The sequence below is a fragment of the Mustela nivalis genome (assembly GCF_964662115.1).
Source record: "Mustela nivalis genome assembly, chromosome: 17".
NCBI lineage: Eukaryota > Metazoa > Chordata > Mammalia > Carnivora > Mustelidae > Mustela > Mustela nivalis.
Genome location: NC_139036.1, coordinates 47,014,923 through 47,040,966, shown reverse-complemented (window position 1 = coordinate 47,040,966; position 26,044 = coordinate 47,014,923). Strand labels below are relative to the sequence as shown.

General features: G+C 42.6%; 1 long non-coding RNA gene across 5 annotated transcripts in view; it reads right to left on the bottom strand.

The window, feature by feature from the left end:
• Window positions 1-1,394: 1,394 nt before the first annotated feature.
• The window catches only part of LOC309851360, a 33,163-nt gene continuing 8,513 nt past the window's right edge, over window positions 1,395-26,044 (bottom strand). For 2 of the 5 annotated variants that reach the window (XR_014304742.1, XR_014304745.1), the window contains 5 exons: window positions 25,281-25,477; window positions 23,278-23,433; window positions 20,486-20,589; window positions 18,174-18,327; window positions 1,395-3,031 (listed from right to left, as the gene is read on the bottom strand). This is a non-coding gene — a long non-coding RNA (uncharacterized lncRNA). Of the gene's footprint in view, window positions 3,032-3,853; window positions 4,420-18,173; window positions 18,328-20,485; window positions 20,590-23,277; window positions 23,434-25,280; window positions 25,478-26,044 lie in introns of those variants that run through there. The other 3 variants (XR_014304743.1, XR_014304746.1, XR_014304744.1) reach the window with 3 other exon arrangements.

Here is a 26,044-nt window from a genome sequence, read left to right as displayed (position 1 = left end):
GAGGGAGTAATGCAAGGAAGGGGTGCCAGACCACAAACGATGTGTTTCCAGATCAGCTGCTACTGTGAACAACTGGAACTTAGTCCCATGGGGCACGTTCTGAGAGCCCGTGTAGAACATACCTCAGAGGAACATCATCTGAAAGATGAGATGAGGAGATGGGGTATTTCTTCAGCTCCTGCCAGGCAGGCACTGGCTAAGGGCTGCAGTAAGAGAAATGATACCAGCACTTCCAGCCAGCCACGCTAGCACAGCCAGGAAGCCCACCGTTGGGCAGGAAGTGGAGGTGGTGGAAACCGGAAGTCTGGTGGTCTCCTGTTAGAAGTGGTAGGTAAAGGGATAAACGTGGGGCACTGACCGCATCTGCTACTCCCCCCTTCTGGTTTTCCCTTTATTTGGGGAGCATGAAACCCCTGGTGGAGTAGGTGCTTAGCAGGCCACGCATGTGCAGATCAGAGCAGTAGGATACGTCCTGTGCTGACCAGAGCAACGTGTTTCCCCATGCCAGTTCTTCCTGCTCCTGCCCAATTCTCCAGGTGCTTCTCCAGTCCTGTCTCCTGTCATTTTCTAAGGTGTCCATTCCACTGGAGTGAAATGGTAGCAACACCCATGATTGGCTCTTACCACAACTGCCCACAAGTCAACCGTTCAGGTCTGTCTGATACAAGGAGCAGGGAGATTGATGCTGTCCATGAAATTGGAAAAACACCCTTTAATTTTTTTTTTTAATTTAAAATCAATTTAATTAACACACACTTTATTATTAGTTTCAGAGGTGGAGTTTAGGGATTCGTCAGTTGCATAGAACACCCAGTGCTCTTTCCATCAGGTGCCCTGGAAAGCCCGTCACCCAGTTACCCCGTCCCCCGACCCGCCTCCCCTCCAGCAATCTTCAGTTTGTTTCCTGTAGTTAAGAGTCTCTTGTGGTTTGTCTCCATCCCTGACTTCACCTTATTTTTCCTTCTGTTCCCCCATATTCATCTGTTTTGTTTGTAACACTCTCTAATTTTACAATGTCCGCAAACACTGTCTGGCCTCTCTCTGAAAGGCCCGGCCATCCAGTGCGGTAAGTACAATCACACCTGATTCCACCCAGTAGCTGTGGGTTTGAAAAGGCTTATATGTTGATCAGTGTTCCTCAGACCTTTTCATCAAAGCTCTGTTAATCAAAAGAAATAAAGTAAACCATGTCCCGCGCCCCTGCGGGCGGCCCACAGTGGGTTTATTTGAATATACACATGTGTTTGACTACAGAATATGGATATGTCGTGGACATGAGGTTTTTGTCTTCTAGCATCCTGTCCTTGGGAGAAATCCCAGTCCCCTGCTGCACCAAGGCTGTGGAGCCAGCATTCTTGACCATGGCATTGATCCCTGTTCACAGGCTGCTGACTCAGGTAGGGCTCACCATGGTAGTCCATTGGCACGTATCTCCAGCAAGGTCCAACAGTAACCTCTTTCTTTAATAGGTGTATGGATAAAAGTGCCTTTTTTTTTTCCTTTCTTAAAAAATTTATTTTTAAGTAATCTGTACCCAACATGGGGCTTGAACTCACAACCCCCCAGATCAACAGTCACATGCTCTACCACTGAGCCAGGCAGGAACCCCAGAGAAGTTCTTTTTCCTCTTCTGGGTGGCTCAGCAAGGTATATAAGGATGTGGAGTTGCCAGCAAACAAATGCAACTTGGAGAAAGCCTACACACGAAGAAAGCCAAGCAGGGCAGAAAGAGAGAAAGCTAGAGCTCTGGCAGTGTAACTGGAGCGCCGTATCCAGCCGTACCTGAAGCTTCATAGACCTTGGGATTAAGTGCACCGCTCCAACAAAGGGCAGGGTGGGTTTGCTTATTAGGCTGGTTCGTTTGCAACTAGAAGATTCCTAAATTGTATAGTAAAATAGACATCCCAGAAAGAGTGCCTTGTCTCTCCTGTGGGTTCATATTTGCCCCAGTATGTTGTCATGTATCCCCTAGGAATGTATGAGACCTTGAATCTTTATTGCAGACATGCTAGACTGTACCTCTGCCTCTTCTTCAAATCCACATCGATTCTGAACACTTTGGCTCTAGACTGTCCCCGGCTCGTCCCCAGCCTGAACCTTCTCCAAAGATCTGAAGCTCTTTGCTGTGTCCTATCCCAACTACCTCTCCAGCCCCACCCCCCAGCCCCTGCTAACACTGTCCCCTCTGCCACTTACAGGTGTCCTGCCCTCCCCTCTTGGATCCTGTGCTGTCCACTTAATATCCCTCTGCACAGACTTGGTTTCTCCCTGCCTCCTCACCCCTGCCTTCCCGATTGTGGACCATCTAACCTCTGGACGATCGAATCCACGAGATGTCAGGAGAGAAATTTCTGGGGTCAGAGAGGAATAGGCCAAAGTGACATCCTGTCACTAGAGCAGACCTGGGAAAACCTGTGAATGACAGAGCACTGACTGTGGGTTTCAGGAACAGAAGGCAAAGGCAGGATCCCAAGCCCAACCCGACAACCACAAAACATTCCTCTTTTATTAGGAAACCATTACACGTGTAGCACTGTACTTAAGTGCCACGGGAGCATACAAAAGGAGCAGACAGGCCCTACTTGCAAGGCAGTTTTAATTTAGCTGAAGGATAAAGTAAAAATTCTGAGAATGATCACGAGGTAAAACACAACAGTACGTGGCAGAGCAGAACAAAGAGTATGAGATGAGTAATAAGCAGATGTGGGAGGAGGGAATGGCTGAGCGAAGTGAGTTCGTAGAAGAGGGAGTCTTGGAGGAAATGAATCTTGAGCCAGGCCCTGAAGGAAGTAATTGACAAATGTAAACTCTCCAGCTGGCCACGGGGGGACCAGGCTCCCTCGGCCAGGGAGTGGTGTAACTCAAATCTGCTCTGACCTGTTTGTGGATGTGCAGGCCGGCTCACAGCTATTCGGGTCATATTTGTACGTCTGCACAAAACCACCGTTTGGGGCAAAAGCATGCAGTCGTTTGGCACAGGGTACACCCTGGAGATGATATCATGTCTGGATCAAAGTTAGGCGAATGTCACCTGCCAGGGAAGAAGATGTGCAAAATAGTTGATATTTCTGCTTGTTCAATTTCAAAGTTTTTTTTTTTTAAAATCTTGATTATGGCTCTTGGTAAATGAACGTCTCTTTAAAAGTTTGATTGTTTGCAGTGAAAGGCAGAACTTAGGGAACACACATTTTTGTTGATAGGTTCCTTGTGCTAAGTGAAGGCACAAGGTCCTGGATAAATACAAACAAAACCCCCTCGTTTTTTGCCTTAGGAGCAGAAAGCTAAAGAGAGATGTAAGAAACAAATTTGCAGATGGTTCTCCCCTTGCGGGAGATATCAGCTAAAACATGGTCTTTAGCCTTAATGAAAACACATTTTCAGGTTTTGTTGGCTTATTCTGGCAGGATAAAAACAAGTTGTAAAGAAACCGCTTCTAACAAGACTAGAAGCTTTGGCCTTACTGCCATTGTTAGAAGCAATCCAAGAAATGCTATTTAAGGCTAATTTTGCTGCCCTTTTGAAGAGACTTTTGAAATCATACAGAGCCCATAAGAAAAAAAAAAACAAAACAATAAGCTGAATTGGAAGGACAGGTTCCTCCTTGGCAGTTAAGTGTCAAGTTACGTTGTCTCCTGTCTGGGGATGAAACCGAGAACTGTGTTCTTGAGGACTGCCAACCCCTTACTTGACAACCACTACAAAAAATTTAACAATAAATGAAACTGACAGCCGACCTAACCAGATTGGGAACACAGCTGAACTTCTACAGAAAGATAACCCGTCCAGAATTCATCTTCCTGGACGATGGTCTACAGCAACATCTCGTGAAAACAATGAGGGACACATACTCATTTCCAAGGCGTTTGTAGCCTGCAGAAAACAGATCCATTTTCGCATCTTTTTGCTAAATGGATAGAATGTGAAGCTAATCCACAGGACATAAGCATTCTCGGGGCTCTCTGGTAAGGATGCAGCCCAGCCCAGCAGAAAGGAGCATACAGACAACTGGTGACCAGCCGTTTTCCCTGGTGCTGGCGTATGTAACTGCAGGAAAAATGGAGTTCTTGCCTAAACCTTTCCCCTCGCAATCCAACCAGCAGAACACAGCCAGCAGGTGATTTCTTCCACAGGAATCTCTGGAAAGTTCATGTATCCAAATCTGACCAGAGCCAAGATTTATAGGCTGAGAAGCCAAGGGCCTCAATGCTCATTGTACAGATGAACGTTCCCCCTCTCCGCCTTGCTCCCACCCCTTTTTTATTCTCCATTTGTGTGCCAAATGACCTCTTGCACAATGGACCCTAGTAAACAGCTTCTTTATCATTCCCATCTTCCAAGGCTTGGCTTCTGGGGGATGCTTAGACTGAAGGCAGCTCCTGCTTCTTGCCTCCTTAGTGGTTTTGTCTCAAATGCATCAGTCTGTGTAACAGGTACAAAGAGTGAAAACAAAGAAAACCACCCTCAGAGTGGGTAGGACCCGGGCAGAAAGCCTGATAAAGTACGGATATGAGAGGTACTGCCCCATGTCTCCAGACCTCAGAAAGTCTTGTAGCTTCCAGAAGCTGATCCAGCACTTCCTGGTGATGCTAATGAGACATCATTCTCGGGAAGGTGCCCTTAAGGTCAACCTCCTTACTGCCGTAAGAATGATTTATTTCCTCCAGAAGATTCCATCTAATTCAACCACAAGTAAATTTAATAAAAAGCACTTTATATGCTTGTATAAATAGAACTTTGGTAGGAAGCGACTATTTTGACAGCTTGACAATAAAGGTATATAGGCAGCAAGGAAACAGTTCTCATGAAGTACATAGAAATTTGGATGAAAAATGTTATAAGATCAGGTTTACCTTTTGGAAATTCTAGTTATGTTGGGATCTGGGCAGTCAGTCTATCAACAGACAGGCACATTTCTTTCATTCCTTAGCCTGTCTGAAGTTAAAAAAATAATAAATAAAATGTTCCTATCCATGTTTGCTATCAAAGAATTTCCTTTTTGCAGTCCCAGAAAACCAGATAGGAGAAGAAAACCCAACATTTTCTGAGTGTCAGACATTATGTTAGGTAATTTGTATATAGTATTTATGTCACAAATGTTATCTAATTCAATTTCCACAGCACCGAAGAATGATTAAACCCCAGGGTTTCTGGTTCCTAAGCCTGAGCTCCTCCCTCTGTATTCCATTGTAAGCACAGTCTAGTTCACATCTGCCACTGTACATAGTTAACAGAAAATTTTTTTCCTGTGACAACTTTTCAAGATTATTCCCTGAGTTTTCAAATGTGAAATACAGTATTAACTATAATCACCATGCCATACATGATGTTCCCATGACTTACGTATTTTGTCACTGGAAGTTTGTACCTTTTGACTCCCTTCACCTGTTTCACTCACTTCCCACCCCTGACCTCTGGCAACCACCAGCTTGTTCTCTGTTATCTCGGAGTTTGGGTTTTATCTTGCTTTTGTTGGTTTTTGTGTGTTTGGACTTTTTTTTTTTTTTTTTTAGGTTCTACATATAATTAAGATCATATAGTATTTATCTTTCTCTGACTTATTTTTCTTTAGCATAATGCCCCCAAGATCCATCCAGGTTGTCATAAATGGGAAGATGTCCTTTTTTTTTTTTTTAAATAGCTGAATAACATGCCATTGTGTATATACACCACATTTTCTTTATTCATTCCTCCATCAGTGGACATGTAGGTTGCCTCAGTGTCTTAGCTATTGTACGTAGTATTCCAATGGACATGGTGCATATACCTTCTTGAGTTAGCGTTTTCATTTTCTTTGGATAAGTACTTGAAAGTCTAATTGCTGGATCATATGGTAGTTCTATTTTTAATTTTTTGAGGAAGCTCTGTCCTGTTTTCCATAGGGGCTGCACCAGTTTGCATTCCCACCAGCAGTGCACAAGGGTTCCCTTTCTCCACACTCTCCTTACACTTAGTTCTTCTCTTCTTGATAGAAGCCATTTTAACAAGTGTGAGGTGCTATTTCATTGTGGTTTTGATTTGCATTTCCCTGGTGACAAGTGATGTTGAGCCTTTACACCTCTTTAGAGCCTTTGGCCTCTTGGTCATCTGTATGTCTTTTTTGGGAAAATGTCTATTAGATCTCTCCATTTTAAACATCAGATTGCGTTTTTGCTATTGAGCTCTATTGAGTTCTTTATATGTTTTGAATATTCACCCCTTAACATATCAATGATCTGCCAACGTTTTCTCCCATTCCATTTTTCTTTAAGACATCACTTTGTTGATGGTTTCCTTTGCGATGCAGGTTCTTAGCTGAAGGTTGGCCTGTTTGATTTTTGCTTTTGTTGCCTTTGCTTCTGATACCAAATCCAAAACCATTTTCATTGCTGAGACCAGTGTCAAGGAGGTAACTGACTAGGTTTTTTGTTCTAGGAGTTTTATGGTTTTCAGGTCTTAACGTTCGAATCCTCAGTCCATTTTGAGTTAATTTTTGTGTGTGGAGTAAGACAGCAGTCCAGTTTCATTCTTTCCCATGTGGCTGTCCAGCTTTCCCTGCCCATTTGTTGAAGGGACTCTCTTCCCCACTGTCTGTTCTCGGCTCCTTTGTCATAAATGAATCGAACATATATGCACCGGTTTATTCTTGGGCTCTCTGTTCCACTGATCTGTGTGCCTGTCTTTATCCGTACCACATACTGTTTATTAATAATAATTTTAAAGTATAAACTTCAGTAATAATTAATAATCCCAACTTAAAACACATGTTCTTAAATTATGTGGTTAAGGTTTTGTCAGGCAATACATTATACCTGTGTTTTCATATGAAATGGCAAAGTTGCAGAACTTTTCTAGAAAGCTGCTTGACAATGACTTCAGTAATCCCACCCATGGAAGTTAATCCTAAACAAATAATGTTTATCGTGCAAAAGCAAAAAATTAGAAACAACGTGAAAATGACCCAGACCAGAAAAATAATTAAAATGCATGATAGGAGGTTCATTAGGTATGATACGTAGCCATGAAAGTCATGCTTTTTAAAAAAAAAAAATTCAAGATGTAAACATTTTTTCAGTGCAACATTAGGCTAAAAAGCAAGATACAAAATTACATACAACAGAATTTTGATTTTGTGGAAAGTGAAAACAAGCAAAAATATTAACAGTGATTTTTCTCCAGAAGAATGAAGGTGACTAGTTTTTTCTTTTAATTTTCTGAGTTTATTTTAATAAACATTTATTAGTCTTATAATGGGGCTATAAAGGCATTTTTTTTTTAGTGAAATAGTGTGAGGAGAATTTATGAAAACTTGTTTTCTTTCTTCACTACTACCAGCACAAACGTAGGGCTATTTCTCATAGAATTGATTGTTTAAAGGGCATTTATTGTCAACAATAGCCAGAGTCTGGGGACGTGTGGGTGACTCAGTCAGTTAAGTGTCTGCCTGGGTCATGATCCCAGGGTCCTCTTCCACTTGGTGGGGAGCCTGCTTCTCCCTCTGCCAGCTGCTCCCTCCTGATTGTGCTCGCTCGCTCTCTCTCTGACAAAAATACAAATCTTAAAAAAAAAAAAAAAAAAAGCCAAATATGGAAAGAGTCCAGATGTTCATGGACTGATGAATAGGTAAAGAGGATGTGATATAGGGCCCCTGGCTGGCTTAGCTGGAGGAGCATATGACTCTTGTCCTTGGGGTCGTGAGTTCAAGCCCCATGTTGTGTGTACAGATTAAATATAAACAAACAAAAATGATGTGGGCTGTGTGTGTGTATACATACATGGAATATGACTCAGCAATAAAAAAGAACGAAATCTTGCCATGTGCAACCACGTGGATCAACTAGAGGGTATTATGCTAAGCAAAGTAAGTCAGACAAAGGCAAATACCATATGAGCTCACTCATGTGGAATTTAAGAGACAAAGGAGCAAAGGGAAGACAAAGGGAAGAGAGAACTTTTTTTTTTTTTTAAGACTTTATTTATTTATCAGAGAGAGAGAGGGAGCGAGCACAGGCAGACAGAATGGCAGGCAGAGGCAGAGGGAGAAGCAGGCTCCCTGCTGAGCAAGGAGCCCGATGTGGGACTCGATCCCAGGACGCTGGGATCATGACCCGAGCCGAAGACAGCTACTTAACCAACTGAGCCACCCAGACGTCCCGGGAAGAGAGAACTTAACCAAGAAACAGATTCTTAACTATGGAGAACAATCTGATGGTCATGGGGGGGGGGGTCGTTAAACAGGTGATGGGGTTTAAGGAGGGCGCTTGTGATGAGCCCCTTGTGTTGTGTTGATTCACTAGATTGTACACCTGAAACCGTTAGACTATGTTCACTAACTAGAATTTAAATTAAAACTTTTACAAAATAGTATTTACTGGGGGCTTCTGGGGGGCTCTGTTGGTTAAGTGTCTGGCTTTGGCTCAGGTCATGATCCTGGGATAGAGTCCGCTACCAGGCTCCCTGCTCAGCGGGGAGCCCGCTTCTCCCTCTCCCTCTGCTGCTCCTCCTGCTTGTGCTTTCTATCTCAAATAAGTAACCCTTAAAAAAAAAATTATTGGGTGGGCCCCTCAGTTACAGGTTAGTAGGGGCAAAATAAAGAAACATAAGTCATAGTCTCTCTGACCCCACTTAGCCTAAAACTCAAATGAAGAATTTCTCCTGAGTCTGTTTTATGAGTATATAAATGAAGAGAACTAAATAACCCCCCCCCCCCCAACACAGTGAATGAATCTTTTCACCACTGTTACTGCTGTGGGGACACTGGTTTCTGTAATGTAAATCTCAGAATTCTGATCATCACTGCTCCCCCATGACTGTTCTGCTACCTTTGTTCACTTCTCCTTCCTATTGACACCTGTTCTCTCCAGATTCCTCCCTGGCCCCCCTTGTTCCCAAGTATGTAGCGCCCCGTGACTTCTGTTAGCTGTCCAGTAATGTAAAACAACACATACCCACAGTAATCAAATTGAATGACAGTGCTTGCTTTTGTATTTCCTTTTGTCAAGAATGGTGAAGGGTCTAAGATTTCCTCTTATTTGGAAATTAAAAGTTAGCCTATCACTGTTGCATGGATGCTGACAGAAGGCATAAAACCAGTGGGTTAGAGACAGAAGAACTTTATTACTCATGGCAGATCAGACGGCGTGAGCTCCATAATTCCATCTGTCCCTCTCTCCTACGGTCGAGTCTTAAAGAGTGACACACAGGGGCCCAGGTAGAGGTTGTGCAGAGATTTGCTTCAAGGCTGAGGACACGGAGTTTAGGGAATCTGAATCTTTTGAAATGGGCTACAAGTGAACCTACCCACCTTTGCCCTGGTAGGAGACATTATATTACTATACTCGACAGGAAACAAACCTGCCCTTGGCTCTATAAGGGGATACAATCTTTATTTTCTAAGGCTCTTTCACTGTATAAATATCCTTGAAAAACTAGTCTGAGGCAAAAGCTGTTGGTGTGTTTGATCACACAACAGGGAGAAACAGGAGAGCTTATGGAGAATTGTCCCCCAGCATCTTTTCCAACATTTTGGGGTAACATTTTATTTTGGTACAATTGAAAACTTACAGAGAAGTTCCAAGAATAGTGCAAGGAACTCCCTTACACCCCTTTTGCCTCTTTTTCTTTTTTCCCCCTTCCTTCCTTTTCTTTCCTTTTTTCCTCCCTTCCTTTCGTTACTGTATGTATTCAATTTTCAGAGCCACTTGAGAATAAGTTGGAAATGTCCCATGATGGAAGTTGGTCCCAGTGTTGATGATATACATAGGATCACTTGGGGGCACCTGGGCGGCGTAGTCAGTTAAGCATCCAACTCTTGGTTTTGGCTCCAGGTCATGGGGTCGAGCTCCCCCACCCCCCTCATCATGCTCCACACTCAGTGGAGAGTCTGCTTGAGATGCTCTCCCTCCCTCTCCCCCTTCTGCTCATGCTCTGATAAATAAATCAGATGGTCTTTGCTCAGTTTCTCTACTGTAAAGTTTCTTTCCCTTTGTGAGTAGTAGTTTTTTGGGAAATACTTTGAGACTATGTCAATATGCTGTTTTCCATAAAAAATTGACCCACTGGTTTTAATACCCACTGATGACTCCATAACACCATCATTTCTTCTATGTTCATCAGTTGCCTTGCTACTGTGAAGAAATTTCTTTGGGGTGCCTGGGGGGCTACGTCAGTTAAGCATCCTGTCTTTGGCTCAGGTTGTGGTCCTGGGATTGAGCTCAAAGGGGATCCTGCTTTTCCCTGTTCCAAGCTTGTGTTCTCTGTCTCTTAAAAAAACAAAATTTTAGTATATGTGCTGCAGAAGCAAGCCCGCCGAAAAAATAAAATCTTAAATACAGAAGTTCTTTTTAAAATTTACATCAATATGGACTCATAGAATTCTATTTATTTATTTATTTATTTATTTATTTATTTATTTATTTGACACAGAGAGAGAGATCACAAGTAGGCAGAGAGGCAGGCAGAGAGAGAGAGGGGGGAAGCAGGCTCCTTGCTGAGCAGAGAGCCCCATGTGGGGCTCGATCCCAGGACCCTGAGATCATGACCTGAGCCAAAGGCAGAGGGTTAACCCACTGAGCCACCCAGGCGCCCCCATAGAATTCTTCTTTATTGAACAAGTTATAATGTTTCCCTGCCATTATTTACTATGATGCCCCAGACCTCTCTGATTTGCCCAGTAGGACCTCTTTCGGGCACTAGAGCAACAAGACCTAGGTTCATCTTGTAGTTTCCCTGTTTCAGCCTGGAATTAGTGGTTCCTTTCCTCAACCCCAGTGGTTCCTTTTGGGGGGAAACATTTTGAAACCAAGATCTTTGGTCTTAATGTGTTCATTTCTACTGGTATGATATTGTTTCTAGGCACTGACAGGAAGCAGGCACACACACACACACACTCCATGAGTTCATATTGATGTCTAGTTCCAAGACAGTGCTGGTTTGGATACAGTGTTGAATACATCATTTTTTAAAGATATAATTGACATATAACATTGTATTCCTTTTATGTACAGAATAATTTTATTTCAAGAAATGATTACTACAGTGAATGTGGTTAACTTCCATCACCACATAGTTACAAGGTGTTTTTCCTTGTAACTTTTAAGATCTCTTAGCAACTTTCAAATATACAGTACAGTTTTAACTACAGTCACCATGCTATACCTCATATCCCCAGCATTGACTTAACACCTGGAATAACTTAGAACTTCTGTCTTATAACCTGTTGGTCCCTTTCACCCCCAACCCTGCTGCCTCTGCAACCACCAATGTGTTCTTTATATCCGAGAGGTATTTTTTTTTCCCCCACATCCTTTCCATACTAACTGTTCTTTATAGTGAGAAGCCTGGCTCTCATTATCCTGAATATTTTTACTCATTTGCAATAAACAGAAAAAATGTTCAGAATTGCTAACCTACACCACTGTGAAAAGCAGATCTACTAGAGTTCAAAATTGTTTGTTTGTCTTGTAAGGTCAAATTTACATAAAATGAAATGCACAGATCTTAAGTACACAATTCTGTGAATTTGACAAATACCTACTTCGATAAGATCTAGAATATTTCTGTCACCTTGGACGTTCCATTGTTCTCAGTCCATCCTACACCTTTCAGGCTACTACTTTCTGGGTTTGTTTGTTTGTTTCCCCACCATTGATTACTTGTGCCTGCTCTAGAGTTTCATATAAATAGAACCAGACGGTGTGTACTCTTGTGTCAGGCTTATGGTGCCCAGCATAATGTCTAAAAGACTCGTCCATGTTTTCACATATCATCAGTAGTTCCATTTTACTGCTGAATACTCTCCTATTGCACAAATATACCCAAGTTCTAAAAACCCATTGTCCAGGGGTGCCTGGGTGGCTCAGCTGGTTACCGCATCTGACTTCAGCTCAGGTCATACATAATCTTGGTATCCTGGGATGGAGCCCTGTATCGACCTCTTCACTTAGCATTCTCCCTTTTCCTCTGCTCCTCCCCCGTTCATGCTTGCTTACTCACCCACCCTCTCAAATAAAATCTTAAAAAAAAGTCTATTGTCCAATTGATGCATATTTGTACTCGTTAGTTTTCTATTATGGATAAAGCTGCTATGAATATTATTGTTCAAGACTTTTTATGGACCTATAGTTTCCTATCTCTTGGGTAAATACCTAGGTGTGGCATGCTTAAAATCATAGGATAGATGTAAGTTCAAATTTGTGGGAAACTACAGGCTGTTTTCCAGGATGGTCTTACAATTTTATGCTTCTGTCAACAATGTATGAGTGTTCCAGTTGCTCCAAATTCTTGCCAAAGTTTTATGTCATCAGTGTTCACAACTTTAGCTGTCCTTTGGAAGGTATCCATTCAAATCTTATATCAATCGTGACTTTTTTTTTTTTTAAATCTTAAAGATTTTTATTTATTTATTTGACAGAGATCACAAATAGGCAGAGGGGTAGGTGGGGGTAGTGCAGACTCCCTGCTGAGCAGAGAGCCCGATGTGGGGCTCGATCCCAGAACCCTGAGACTATGACCTGAGCCAAAGGCAGAGGCTTAACCCACTGAGTCACCCAGGTGCCCCAATATAACATTTTTTTAAATTGAAGTACAGTTGACTCAGTGTTAAATGGTTTCAGGTGTACAACATAGTGACTTGACAGCTTTGTACATTTTGCTAAGCTCACAAGTATAGCTACCATCTGTCACTATACAGTGCTGTTGCCAATACCACTGACAATATTCCCTGTGCTACCTTTCACCGTGGTGAGGTATTTATTCAATAACTGGAAGCCTGCATTTCCAGTTCCGTTTGACTGCTTTTGCACCATATTCCTTCCCCTTCCCTCTGGTAGCCACCACTTTATTCTCTTATTATGGGTCTGTTTCTGTTTGTTTGTTTGCTTTTTCAGATTCCACATATAAGTGCAATGTTATTTGTCTTTGTCTTACTTATTTCACTTCGCATAATACCCTCCAGGTCCATCCATATTGTTAACAAATGGCAAGACTTCATTCTTTTACATGGCTGAGTAATATATTCCATTCATCTCTTGATGGACACTTGGGTTCCCTGTGTATCTCGGCTGTTGTAAATAATGCTGTGATGTACATAGGAGGGGGTGTGTGTTTTTGAATTGGTGTTTTTGTTTTGGGGGTAGATAACCAGTGGTGGAATTACTGGTTCATCTGAGATTTGCTTTTAATTATTTTTTAGAAACCTCCATACTGTTTTCCACAGTGGCTACACCAATTACATTCCCACTAACAGTGCATAAGGGTTCCTTTTTCTCTACATCCTCTCCAACACTTGTTAACTTGCCTTTGACATTAGCCATTCTGAGGGCTGTAAGGGGATAGCTCCTTGTGGGTTCGATTTGCATTTCCCTCGTGGCTAGTGATGTTGAGCATCTTTTCACATGTCTCTTGGCCCTCTGCATGTTGTCTTTGGGAAAATATCTATTTAGATCCTCTGCCCATTTTTTAAATCGATTATTTGAACTTTTTTTCTTTTCTTTCTTTCTTTTTTTTTCTTCTTTTTTTGGTGTTGTAGTGTGTTCTTTAATTTTAGATAGTAACGCTGTTTTGGATCCATCATTTGCAAATATCTTCTACCATTCAGAAGGCTGTCTTTGTTTTTGTTTGCTAATGGTTTCCTTGACTGTACAAAAGCTTTTTATTTTGATATAGTTCCAATAATTTATTTTTGCTTTTGTTTTCTTTGCCTTAGGAGACATATCTAGGAGAATGTTGCTAAGGCTGATGTCAAAGAAATTACTGCCTATGTTTTCTTCTAGGAGTTTTATGGTTTCAGGTCTCACATTTAGGTCTTTAATCCATTTTGAGTTTATTTTTGGGTAAGGTGTAAGAAAGTGTCCAGTTTTAACTCTTATGCATGCAGCTATATAGTTTTTTCTATCATCATTTATTGAGGAGGCTGTTATCCCTCATTATATATTCTTGCCTCTTTGTAATAGAGTGACCATACAAACATGGGCATATCTCTGGGCTCTCTGTTCTGTTCCTTGGACCTATGTTTCTGTGCCGTTACCATACTTGCTTTTTTAGAAAAGATTTTATTTATTCATGTAGAGAGTGCACAAGTTGGGGGAGAGGGAGAGAGAATCTCAAGCAGACTCCATGCCAAGCATGAAGCACGATGCAGGCCTCAATCCCACAACCCAGAGATCAGGGCCAACCCTGAGATCTCATGACCCTGAGGTCATGACCTGAGCCAAAATCAAGAGTCAGACACTTAACTGATTGAGCCATCCAGGGTCCCCAACACCATATTCTTTCATAGGCATGTGTAGTATATTTTGAAATCTGGGATTATGATATCTCTAGCTTTGTTCTTCTTTCTTAAGATTGTTTTTGGCTATTCCAGGGTTATCTGTGGTTCTGTACAAGTTTTAGGATTATTTGTTCTAGTTCTGTGAAAAATATTGATATTTTGATAGGGCTTACATTTAATCTGTAGCTTACTTCGGATAGTCTGGACATTTTAAACAATATTTTTAAATCCATGAGCATGGTATGTCTTTCCATTTGTTTGTGTTATTTTCAATTTCTTTCATCAGTGTTTTATGCTTTTCAGAGTACAGGTCTTTCACCACCATGGTTAAGTTTATTCATAGGTATTCTTTTTGGTGTAATTGTAAATTGGAATATTTTCTTTATTTCTTTTTCTGTTACTTCATTATTGCTGTATAGATGTAACAATAGATTTCTGTATGATGATTTTTATCTTGTAAGTTTGCAGAATTCATTTATTCTAATATTTTTTTGTGGAGTTTAGGATCATTCTTTTTTTTTTTTTTTAAGATTTTTAGAGAGAACACAAGGGCAAGTGGGGGGTAAGGAGAGGGACAAGCTGACTCTGTGCTGAGTGTGGAGCCTGGTATGGGGCTGGATCTCATGACCCTGAAATCATGACCTGAGTCAAAATCAAGAGTCAGACACTTAATCAGGTGGTCCACCCAAGGACCCTGTTCTTTTTGTAGTTCCTAAAGGCATAGTTAGGTTGAACTCTTTCTTTTTTTTTTTTTTTTTTTTTAAGATTTTATTTATTTGACAGAGAGAGAGAGATCATAAGTAGGCAGAGAGGCAGGCAGAGAGAAGAGGAAGCAGGCTCCCTGCCGAGCAGAGAGCCTGATGGGGGACTTGATCTCAGGACCCTGAGATCATGACCTGAGCTGAAGGCAGAGGCTTAACCCACTGAGCCACCCAGGCGCCCGTCTTTCTTGTTTCTTTATGTAGGTGTTTACTGCCATGAAAGTCCCTCTTAGAACTGCTTGTGCTATATCCTGTAAGTTTTGGTTGTTTCCATTTTCATTTGTCTCAAGATTCTTTTTCCTTTTAATTTCTTTGATCCATTGGTTGCTCAGGAGAGTGTCAACTTCCATGTATTTGAATTTTCCAGTTTTCCTCCTGTTACTGATTTTTTTTTAAAGATTTTATTTATTTGTCAGGGAGAGAGAGGGAGAGAGAGGGAGAGCGAGCGAGCACAGGCAGACAGAATGGCAGGCAGAGACAGAGGGAGAAGCAGGCTCCCCGCTGAGCAAGGAGCCCGATGTGGGACTCGATCCCAGGACGCTGGGATCATGACCTGAGCCGAAGGCAGCTGCCCAACCAACTGATCCACCCAAGCGTCCCCTGTTACTGATTTCTAATAGTACACCATATGGTCAGAGAAGATAGTTGGTATGATTTCAGTCTTACTGAATGTGCTAAGACTGGTTTTGTGGCTTAACATAGGGTCTATTGTAGAAAATGCTTCTGGCCTAACAATGAAGAATGTATATTCTGCTAATGCACAGATATTAACAGTCTGTATATTTTTTTGTTAGGTCCATTTGGTCTGTGGTGTTCAAATACGCTGTTCCCTTATTCTCTGTGTGGTAGCTCCATTGTTAAGAATGAAATGCTGAAGTCCCTAGCTATTCTTGTATTGCTGTTTATTTATCTTTCTAGCTCTGTGAGATTTTGGTTTATACACATAGGTACTCTGGTGTTGACTGCATAAAGATGTACAATTGTTACATCATCTTGATAAATTTATCATTTTATCATTATATAAGGATACTTATAAGGACACTGAGCCACCCAGGTGCTCCTTGTTGTGTTTTAATCCATTCAGCAATTCTGTATTTTTTGGTTGGAGAATCTAATCTGTTTACATTTAAAGTAATTACTGACAGGTCAGGACTTATTACCAATTTGTTGTTTTCTGGTTTTATAGCTCTATTTGTTTGTTTGTTTCACATACATTCCGTATCAGTAAGTTTTGACCTCTTTCATCATGTTCTTTTGTATAATTTCTACAGGTTTTTCTTTTGTTACCTTGAGGCTTACATAAAATATCTTATTTTAAAGTGATAATTTCAATAGCATGCCTAAACTTTATACTTTCACTTCTCCTCCTCACATTTCAGTTTGTTGATGTTACGATTTACATATTTTTTTATACTGTGTATAAACAGTACAGTAACAGATTATTGTAGTTATGGTTATTTTTAGTACATTTGTTTTTTAACTTTTAAACCAGAGTTTCAAGCTAATCACACACCACCATTATCAATTATAGAATCTAACTTTGACTAAAAAAAAAAAAAAATATATATATATATATATATATATATATATATATATATATATTTACCATTACTAAGGAGTTTAAACTACCTTGTTTTTATAATGTTAACTGGCATCCTTTTACTTCCGCTCAAAGAACTCCCTTTAGCATTTCTTGTCAGGTTGTTCTAGTGTCTATGAACTCCCTCAGCTTTTGTTTTTCTGAGAAAGTCTTTCTCTCTCCTTCATTTCCAAAGGACATTGTTGCTGGTTATAGAATTCTTGGTTGACAGGGTTTTTTTCCTTTCAATATTTTGAATATACCATCCCATTTTCCTCTGGCCTAAAATGTTTCTGTTGAGAAATCTGCCAAGAGACTTAATGGTGATACACTTGCATATTACTTTTCTTTTCTCTTGCTGCTTTTCTCTTTCTCTGTTTTTGCCTCTTGACAATTCAATGTATCTTGGTGCTTAGGCTCAATCTACTTTGGGTCCTTTGGCCATCATGAATCTTGAAGGCCATTTCTCTCTCCAGATTTGGGAAGTTTTTAGCCATTATTTAGCCAATACACTTTGCCCCTTTTTCTTTCTCTTCCCTTCCTGGCATTCCCATATTGTGCATATTACTTCTTTTGTGTCCCACAATTCCTGTAGGTTTTCTTCATTCTTTTTCCCTTTCTCTTTGCTCCTCTGACTGGATAATATCAAATTTTCTTTGTTCTAAGTCACTGATTTTCTTTTGCATTGTTGAGTCTGCATTTAAAGAACTCTGTTGAATTCTTCAGTCATTGTATTTTTCAGCTCTAGAATATCTATTTGGGGTTTTTTAATAGTTTTTATTTCTTTAAACTCTTTCCTCACACATCATTTTTCTAATTTTGTTTAGTCTGATCAGTAGATAACACTTTTCCACATGAAATGCATTATTGAAACAAAATTTTATAACTTGGTAAAAATCAAATGCACTGTCACTTTAAAAATAAACTGGAGGGGAAAATACATTAACAGAATCAATAAATTATATTCCACCTGATAAATTCCTTCTTTTGGATTCTAAGTAGGTAGCATTTTTCTAGCTATGAATTCTTTTCTGGAAGGTTTAAAAGGCAAACTTAAATAGCAAAGAGAAAATATTCAGAAACTGAAAAAGAGGCTCTGACTCTATGGCTTTGGTATGAAACATGCTTGATAAGCTCTACCCCTGAGAATTGCCAGTTGTAGGAACGTACACACTTACACAGTGAAATTTGCCACACGAGGGAATGGAGATGTCCAACTCAAATAGCTTTTTGAAAACTAGCAGACTCACCAGGATGTTCAGGAAATGGTGTCTTTACATATGAAGACATAAACATAAATAGGAAGAAGGGAGAAAGACTCCAGTTTAGGAAACAGCTGGTGTAGGTCTGAATCCTGGCTCCACTATCAGACAGCTCTAACTCCTCTGAGCTTCACTTTCCTCATTATAAAAGTTGTAGAACAAATACCTAAGTTGCAAGGTTGTTGTGAGGATTAAATGAGATTAAATGTGGGTGCCTGGCTGGCTCATGCAACTCTTGATCTCAGGGTTGTAAGTTTGAGCCCCACAGTGGGTACAGATTACTTAAAAAAAGAAAATCTTTTTTAAAAATGAGATTAAGGGGGTACCTGGATGGCTCAGTCAGTTAAGCATCTGCATTCGGCTTAGGTCTTGTTCCTGGGGTCCTCGGATCGAGCTTTGCGTGCGGCTCCCCACTCAGCTGGGAGTTTGCTTCTCCCTCTCCCATTCCCCCTGCTTGTGTTCTCTCTTGCTCTCTCAAATCTTTTAAAACAACAAGAAAAGTAAAAATCAGATTAGGGGCACCTGAGAGGCTCGGTCATTTGAGCGTCTGACTCTTGATTTTGGCTCAGGTCAAGACCTCAGAATGTTGGGGCGCTTGGGTGGCTCAGTCGTTAAGCATCTGCCTTCAGCTCAGGTCATGATCCCAGGGTCCTGGGATCGAGACCCACATCAGGCTCCCTGATCATTGAGAAGCCCGCTTTTCCCTCTCTCTCTGCCTCTGCTTGCGTTCCCTCTCTCACTGTGTCTCTGTCAGATAAATAAATAAAATATTTTAAAAAATAAAAAAGATCTCAGAGTACTGGGATTGAGCCCCACATCGGGCTCCGTAGTCAGCAGGGCATCTGCTCCATCTCCCTCTGTCCCTCCTCACTGCTTGCTCTCAAATAAATCTTTTTTTTTTTTTTTTAATTTGACAGAGAGAGATCACAAGTAGGCAGAGAGGCAGTCAGAGAGAGAGAGGAGGAAGCAGGCTCCCTGCTGAGCAGGGAGCCCGATGTGGGACTCGATCCCAGGACCCTGGGATCATGACCTGAGCCGAAGGCAGCGGCTTAACCCACTGAGCCACCCAGGTGCCCCAAATCTTTTTTTTTAAGATTTTTTTTTTTTTTTAATTTGACAGAAATCACAAGTAGGCAGAGAGGCAGGCAGAGAGAGAGAAGGGTAAACAGGCTCTCCGCTGCCAATGTGGGGCTTGATCCCAGGACCCTGGAATCATGACCTGAGCCGAAGGCAGAGGCTTTAACCCACTGAGCCACCCAGGTGCCTCTCAAATAAATCTTTAAAAAAGATTAAAAGTTAGTGACTTGTGGTTAGGAATAGGGCACGGGTCAGCAGTGGGGGTGGGGGGACTGTTTTCTTCCCTGCCTCCCGCCACTCTTAAGGGCGTAGTGTGGTCTCAAACAGCATGAGTTCTGGTGTCAGTTGGACTAGCAAGGAATCCTGGCTTTGCTACTTAAAAACTTGTGATCTCAGGCAAGTTAATGTCCCTGGGTCTCAGAGATAAGGTCACCTACCCCATTAGGCTAATGTGCAGAGTAAATCACATGGTTTATATTTAGCTCCTACCACAGAGAGGGATAGGAGATATTCAGTATATACTATTTTGCTACATGTATCCCTTAAATGGGAATGACCTTACATGCCATAGGTAAATAGGGAATTGGTATAACATGAAATCATGTTGGTTCCCGTATAACTTTTTTCTAGTATCTTCATATTTGAAGCAGCCAGAGGTAAGCCACCTTATGGTAACTGCCTCTTTAACAAGAGGAAATTCTGCATTCTGTGAAAGCCTTTAGGAAAAGCTGAGAATACACAGAGCTGCCCTCTTTACCAACAGAAAAGGACTGATGTAGGGATTTTAAGAATCTCTGGCAAGCTTTCAGGACAAATGAAGATGCAGATGAAGTTATGAAGACATTTCCCTTTAAACCAGGAGAGATAAGTAAATGCCACTCCTTAAAAATCCAGTATTGAATTGTGATGCAACTGGTCCCCATTAGGAACTAATGTTCTTGGGGCACCTGGGTGGCTCAGTCAGTTAAGCAAGTGCCTTCAGCTCAGGTCATGATCCTGGAGTCCTGGGATCGAGTCCCACATTGGGGGCTCCCTGCTCAGCAGGGAATCTGCTTCTCCTTCTTACCCTCTGACCCTTCTCTTTCATGTGCTCTCTCAAATAAATAAATAAAATCTTAACCAAAAAAAAAAGAAAGAAAGAGAAAGAACTAATGTCCTCCAGGACTTTTATTTCTAAAGCACCACGTTCAAGTGGTGAGTAGCCCCCAGTTCAAGGCCAGGATGCCATGTGTAGATGTTTGTGCACATCGGGGTTTAGTGGGGCTCCCATTCTTTTAGTTTTTACTTTTTTAAAAGATTTTATTTGAGAGAGCGCGAGCTTGAGCACAGGCAGTGGGGGAGCAGCAGAGTGGGTAGGGGGGAGAAGCAGGCAGAGCAGGGAGCCAGTGCAGGCTCCATCCCAGGACCAGAGATCATGACCTGAGCGGAAGACAGACACTTAATAGACTGAGCCACCCAGGCGCCCCCATTTTTGTTAGCTTTGACAGTTTTTGCGAGTGCTTTGGTTACAGAGTTGTATGGGCTTTGAGTGTGGTCTGCCCCAACCCAGTTTTGTCCCCACCGTGAGTCCATGCCCTAGACCATGGGAGCTTCTCAGGAACAAGTATATGCTATGACAGCAGAGACATCTGTATCCTGTTCCCTCCAATATTTCTTAGGCACTTACTGTAAAAAAAAAAAAAAAAAAAAAAAGGCAATTTAAGTATACTAGTGAAAACAATGGCTCATATTTACTGTGTGTGCTCTACAGGCGAGTTAGCTTCCTTAATTCTCACAGCAGCCCTGTGAACTACGGGTTCCCTAGGACCTTCTCTGACTGCAGAAACTAAGGCTTACAAGGAACATGAGTAATCAATCAGAGGTTAAGTGACTTGCCCAGGTCACCCAGCTGGAACGTGGTAAAGAATTAAAGCCTGTTTTTTCTATGCATTTAAACACATTGTATTGTTTCTATTGATTCAGGGGTTTTTTTTAAACATAAATGAGCATTACACTTACATTGTTTCTTTACTTTACAGGCGTTGCCCTATTAGGAAGCCCAAGTAAAGGAAAGCTGTTGGTAATTCACAGCTATTTACATTTCACAAGACTTGTATTTCATTCCAAGAAATCAGGCTCATCAATTATTTGCATTTGGTAACATGTTAATTATACAAATAATTAGCCGTGAGACTAGACATGAACATGAAAGTATAATGAATAGTTTTGCTAATTGCTCTTTTCTGTTATGGACAGTCCCTGATCTGAAGTATTAACAGCTCCGATATTCGGCTTGCTAAATTCTCTCTTCACTTCACGGAAAAGTCCAAGTCAGGGATGACAGTTAGATTTTCTCTGTCATGCCGGGCCCAACCCGGTGATTGTGACTATTGAAAGCACTGTGTTGAGAAGCGTTGGGGGGGGGGGTGTCTGGGCCCCAGGGCAAAAGCATGTGGTGATGGATGCGTCTCTGTGTGAGTTGGCAGCAGGTAAGCCAGAATTTTGGCCATCTCTGGCCTGTGTGTTGAGAAGTTTATTTCAAGTTTATTTCTTAGGGGTCATAGGATCGTTTCTGCATCCCTTAACAGTCCTACAGATGTGCTGTATTCCGGGGTGGAGATATGAAAAAGAATCAGATGTGGATTCTGTCTTCTAAAAAGAAATGCATAAATGGCCCTACAGGAATTTAAAAGTGCTAAATGCTCTAAATGTAATAGATAGTATGAAATAAAGGATCAGAGGAGAGAACAGATTATTTATAGTAACTGGGGGGCTGGGGCAGAGATGGATCAAGTATCCTTTCTGAGATAGGCCTTAAAGAATATATAGAAATGGGGGGCAGGGGTGAAGTGAGGGAGGCTTAACTTTTTTTCCATTTGGGGGCAGATGATGAATCACCTGCTATAATGAAGAAGGAAGCATGTGCAAGGGAAGAGTTCAGTGTAGTTGGAATGTAGGAAAATAAAGGAAGGTCAAGTTGGGGAACATGGGCAGGCCCAGGTTGGAAAGGGCCTGGGAACACCAGATTAGGAATGTTCTAGAACAATGTCTCTCAAGGTGTGTCCACAGGATATTCATACTTTTTTACGTAACTAAAGGATCCTGCTGTGAACTGTGTTGGAGAAGCATTGAATTAAAAACAAACACGTTTCTATGCAGGGGTTTTTAGAGCTTTTAAAACACTGATGTACAGTATGGATTTCCAAGAGGGACTTGTACTATGCAGAAATCCCAGACTTAGTGAGCATAGCCCTGTCTTCGGTTCTGTGAACGTAGTGGCCATATATGGTGTGTGATACCCAGAGCACACTTCAGCGTTCCCTGCCAGTTGACCGACTGATGTTTTAGGAACCGCTACTGTTGCATGAATAGGGAGAAAATTTGCCCCCAAAGCAGCATCAATCCCCTCCCACCCTGATTCCCCTGCAGTTTTACTGTTACAAGAATCTGTGTTCAGCTGCTGCCCCTGTGCCCCCCACTTTAGCCAGGACCCCTGCTCTCGTTCCTGGAGCTGTGTTGTTCCTCCCTTCATAAAATTTTGCCTTGTCTCAGGGCTCTAATGGTGCCCTGTTTTGAATCTCCCATCTGTCATCCTGGATCCCAGACATGTTGCCTGTCCTTTCCTCGGCTGCTTGATGCCCCTTGACCCCTCCCCAGCCTGCCTGTACGCTTTCTTTACTGCTGCCCTGACCTCTACATACTTTGAGTGCTTCTGGTCCTTCTGGTAAACCTTGAGCTGTCCCATGTTTAGCCACTTACCACTGCTCTGGGGTGCCTGGCTCCCACAAGACACCTGTGTGCTACATTCTTGCAGGGGGGCTGGGCTTGTGCATGCCCAGTAAACACCCTTCTGCCGCTTTTCCCAGTTATGGTGGCTTCTAGGTGAGATTCCATAATTCTGCTTGGGAGGGATGAACAAGCAGCCTTTAAATTTAACATCATTTAATTATCCCAGGTGGACGGGAAAAAAAAATCATAGCGGTGACATGTTTAGAGCTGCACTCCCAAGCTTCTGTTGATTGGGCAAAATCAGGTGGGATCACACAACACTCGAGGAGGGGGAGTGAAATCTCTTAAGTGTTTAGAGATCGCTGGGCTGTATTAGGTATTCAGCAAGAAGCCAACCCAGCTGAGATTAGATGAAGCTGGGTGAGTGACCAAAACCTGGCTGGGGCTAAGCATGACCAGCAAAGCAAGTATAAACTGTAGGTGATGAGATGCTGCCTCTATCAACCAACTGTTGTAACCCCAGAAAAGGCCTCAGGATGCATGGCAACAGGGTGCAGCCAAGACTCCAGCCCCAAAAGGCCTCCCAATTTTTGGAACCTGGTAGGAAGAATGACGAACAGAAATATAAAGAAGATATTACCTTACCTTTGCAAAGAATGTGCAGTTCTGGTTGACGCATTTCAAGAAAGGAATAACGGAGTTCACAAGGCATTTTAAGTGATTGGGGTCGGGGGGCTGGAGGGGCTTCCATAGCAAGCCAGGGTGGAGGCTGACAGGGGATATGATCCAGTCTGGAAAATTCTGAAAGGCATGGAGAAAGTGAACGTAAACCCAAACCCACTTATTCGAACTAGGAAGTATTCTGAGATAGTCTTCAAGGAAGAAAAGGTTACTAAATGTATGGAACTCATGACCCCCTACCCCCACCCCGAGGTAGCACAGGCTGAAAATAGAATTGGCTTCAAAGCTGCTTACACACATTGTGGCAGCTGGAGCTGTCCTAGGTTCCCGAAGGAAATCTGATTGTTGGAGATAATAGAGAGGTCCCGTGTGTCTTCCTCAAGACAGCCCTTATCCTCATCCTCAGCATCCACGGCTGGACCACACCCGCCAGTCTTTTTTTTTTTTTTTTTTTTTAAAGTATTGTCCTCTGCTCAGGTGCCTACCTACTGTTAGGTGGCATGAGAGATGCTAGTCTGTACCTTATCTTTAATGCTTAAAATAATACTGCAAGAGATAATAGTCACCCCATTTCATAGAAGAGAAATCACTCAGGTTAAGTAACTACTCAGGATCACACACCCAGTAATTGGAGGGGGTAGGACTTGGAAGCCCAAGCATATATATATATATATATTTTAAGATTTTATTTGATAGAGATCACAGGTAGGCAGAGAGGCAGGTGGGGCAGGGGTGGGGAGGCAGGCTCCCTGCTGAGCAGAGAGCCCGATGTGGGACTTGATCCCAGGGCCCTGAGATCATGACCTGAGCCCAAGGCAGAGGCTTAACCCACTGAGCTACCCAGGCACCCTCTAGGCATATTCTTAATGGTAGTACTGATTCTCCTCTCTCATGTGTGTGGTTTTCTGCAGTTCATGCTTAAATGTAGTCTAAGACTACCACCCTAAATTCCAGAAATGGTGGTTTTGTCCTCTGCTCACTGCTGGAGAAAAAGGACCTTAGTCATTCTAGGACTAGCATATTTGTTCTATAAATCTATGGTTCAAAGCTGGAGGGAGGGGGACAGTTAGGGTCCTGGGACGGAGACAAGAAGGGGAAGGGGAGGGACTACTAGGGGGCAGACGTTTTGAGTGTTCTAACCTGTCATTCTCACAACATCCATTTGAATTTCCATTTTGGCTCATTTGGACCCGGGAGACTGGGTCTCCGATTACATAACGTGCCTACATGCCCATGGTGTGTAGGCAGTAGACCCCGTCTGTGAAACTAAATCTTCCTGGCACCAAAGTTGCCTCCCTGGAAGGAGAGACCATTCCATCTCTGTTCTTCTACAACCTCAAGGCTCATCTCATTACCACTAACCACCAAGGACTCTCTTTTCTACACCTTGGCCAAGTCCACTGCTGGTAGGGGTGGAGTTCTGGGCCATACAGAAATTCAGCTTGGAATTGTGTCGAACAGACTGTGATCAGTCCTTTTACCTTGTCAACATTTTTCCTAGTCAGCTCTAGGGCTGGCTTTTAACAAGACAGATGGGAATTCTGATTGCTCGAACTCCGGGTTTTTCAGCCTGAGTGTATGGGTATGTGGGCAGGATACTTCTTTGTTTTGGGGGTTGTCCTTTGCATCGTAGGATGTCGAGCAACACTCCTGCTCGCTAGCCCTCAGCAGTATCATCCACAGCATCTCAGTAACCTCCCCCTCCCCCAGCAATTGCGGCAACCAGAAATGTCTGCAGACCTTACCCAACAGTTGCCTGGGATCACCCCTTTCTGGAAACCACGACTGTAAGTCAACGGAGCTGGATGGTATCCTTAGCTTGCTGCCCAAAACCCAACAATCCTCCCCTCGGAGCCCCCTCCCCAGCGTAAGCCTAGGAGCCGTGGCCCAGTGACACCTGTGGGTGGGGCTGGGCTGCTCTGGTTTGGGGGAGGGAATGCTGCACAGATTGCTGGCCCTCTACTTACTCGATGCCCCCACGAGACGTGAAAAATGTAGAGCTTTCAACGTGCAGATGGCTCGCGCTGCTTAATTACCAGCCGAATGCATGCTAACATTTTCCTCCCTCTCCCTGCCTGCCGCGGCCCTCCAGGAGCAGGGGAGGCATTAATGACGGGAGCGGTCGCCCTTTCCTGCATCCTTATCACACACTAATTATTTTATTCTAAAGAGACAAAGTAGAGAGAATGTAACATATGATTCTGACGACAAACAGTTTAAAAAAAAAAAAAAAAAAAGACTGTCTGCTTTTCCTAGTGACTAGAGCATTGGAGCTGGTTGCTAAGCAACTGGGAAACTGCCGACTCGTGTACTGGCCATGCTGGTTTCGGAAATGAGCCATAAAAGGAATTCCCCAGTGAGAAGGGGTCCCATACCATTGCCTGGTTGCCATGGACACCATACATAAGTGATGGGTCCTGGGTGACAGGCCCCGCTGCAGGCACGAATGGTAGGAGAAAGGTATGGACGCCTTCCTCCCCTGCGTTCCCCATGCAGGCACGTCCATCGGAGCCCCCTCCGCTTCCCCACGCTTTCCCCTGCAAGCGAGGTCTGAATCGAAGGGGCTGAGACATTCTGTCCAATTTCAGCTCTGCTTTTATTTAGTACGTTCGTCTTTGCTCAAGTTGGAAGGGAGTCTGCAATCTGGAAGGCAAATTTTTAAGCAAGAAAAGATGCCTTGGGTGGCAGACGGTCTGTCTGTCTATCATCCACCCCTGTGTGGGGACCACAC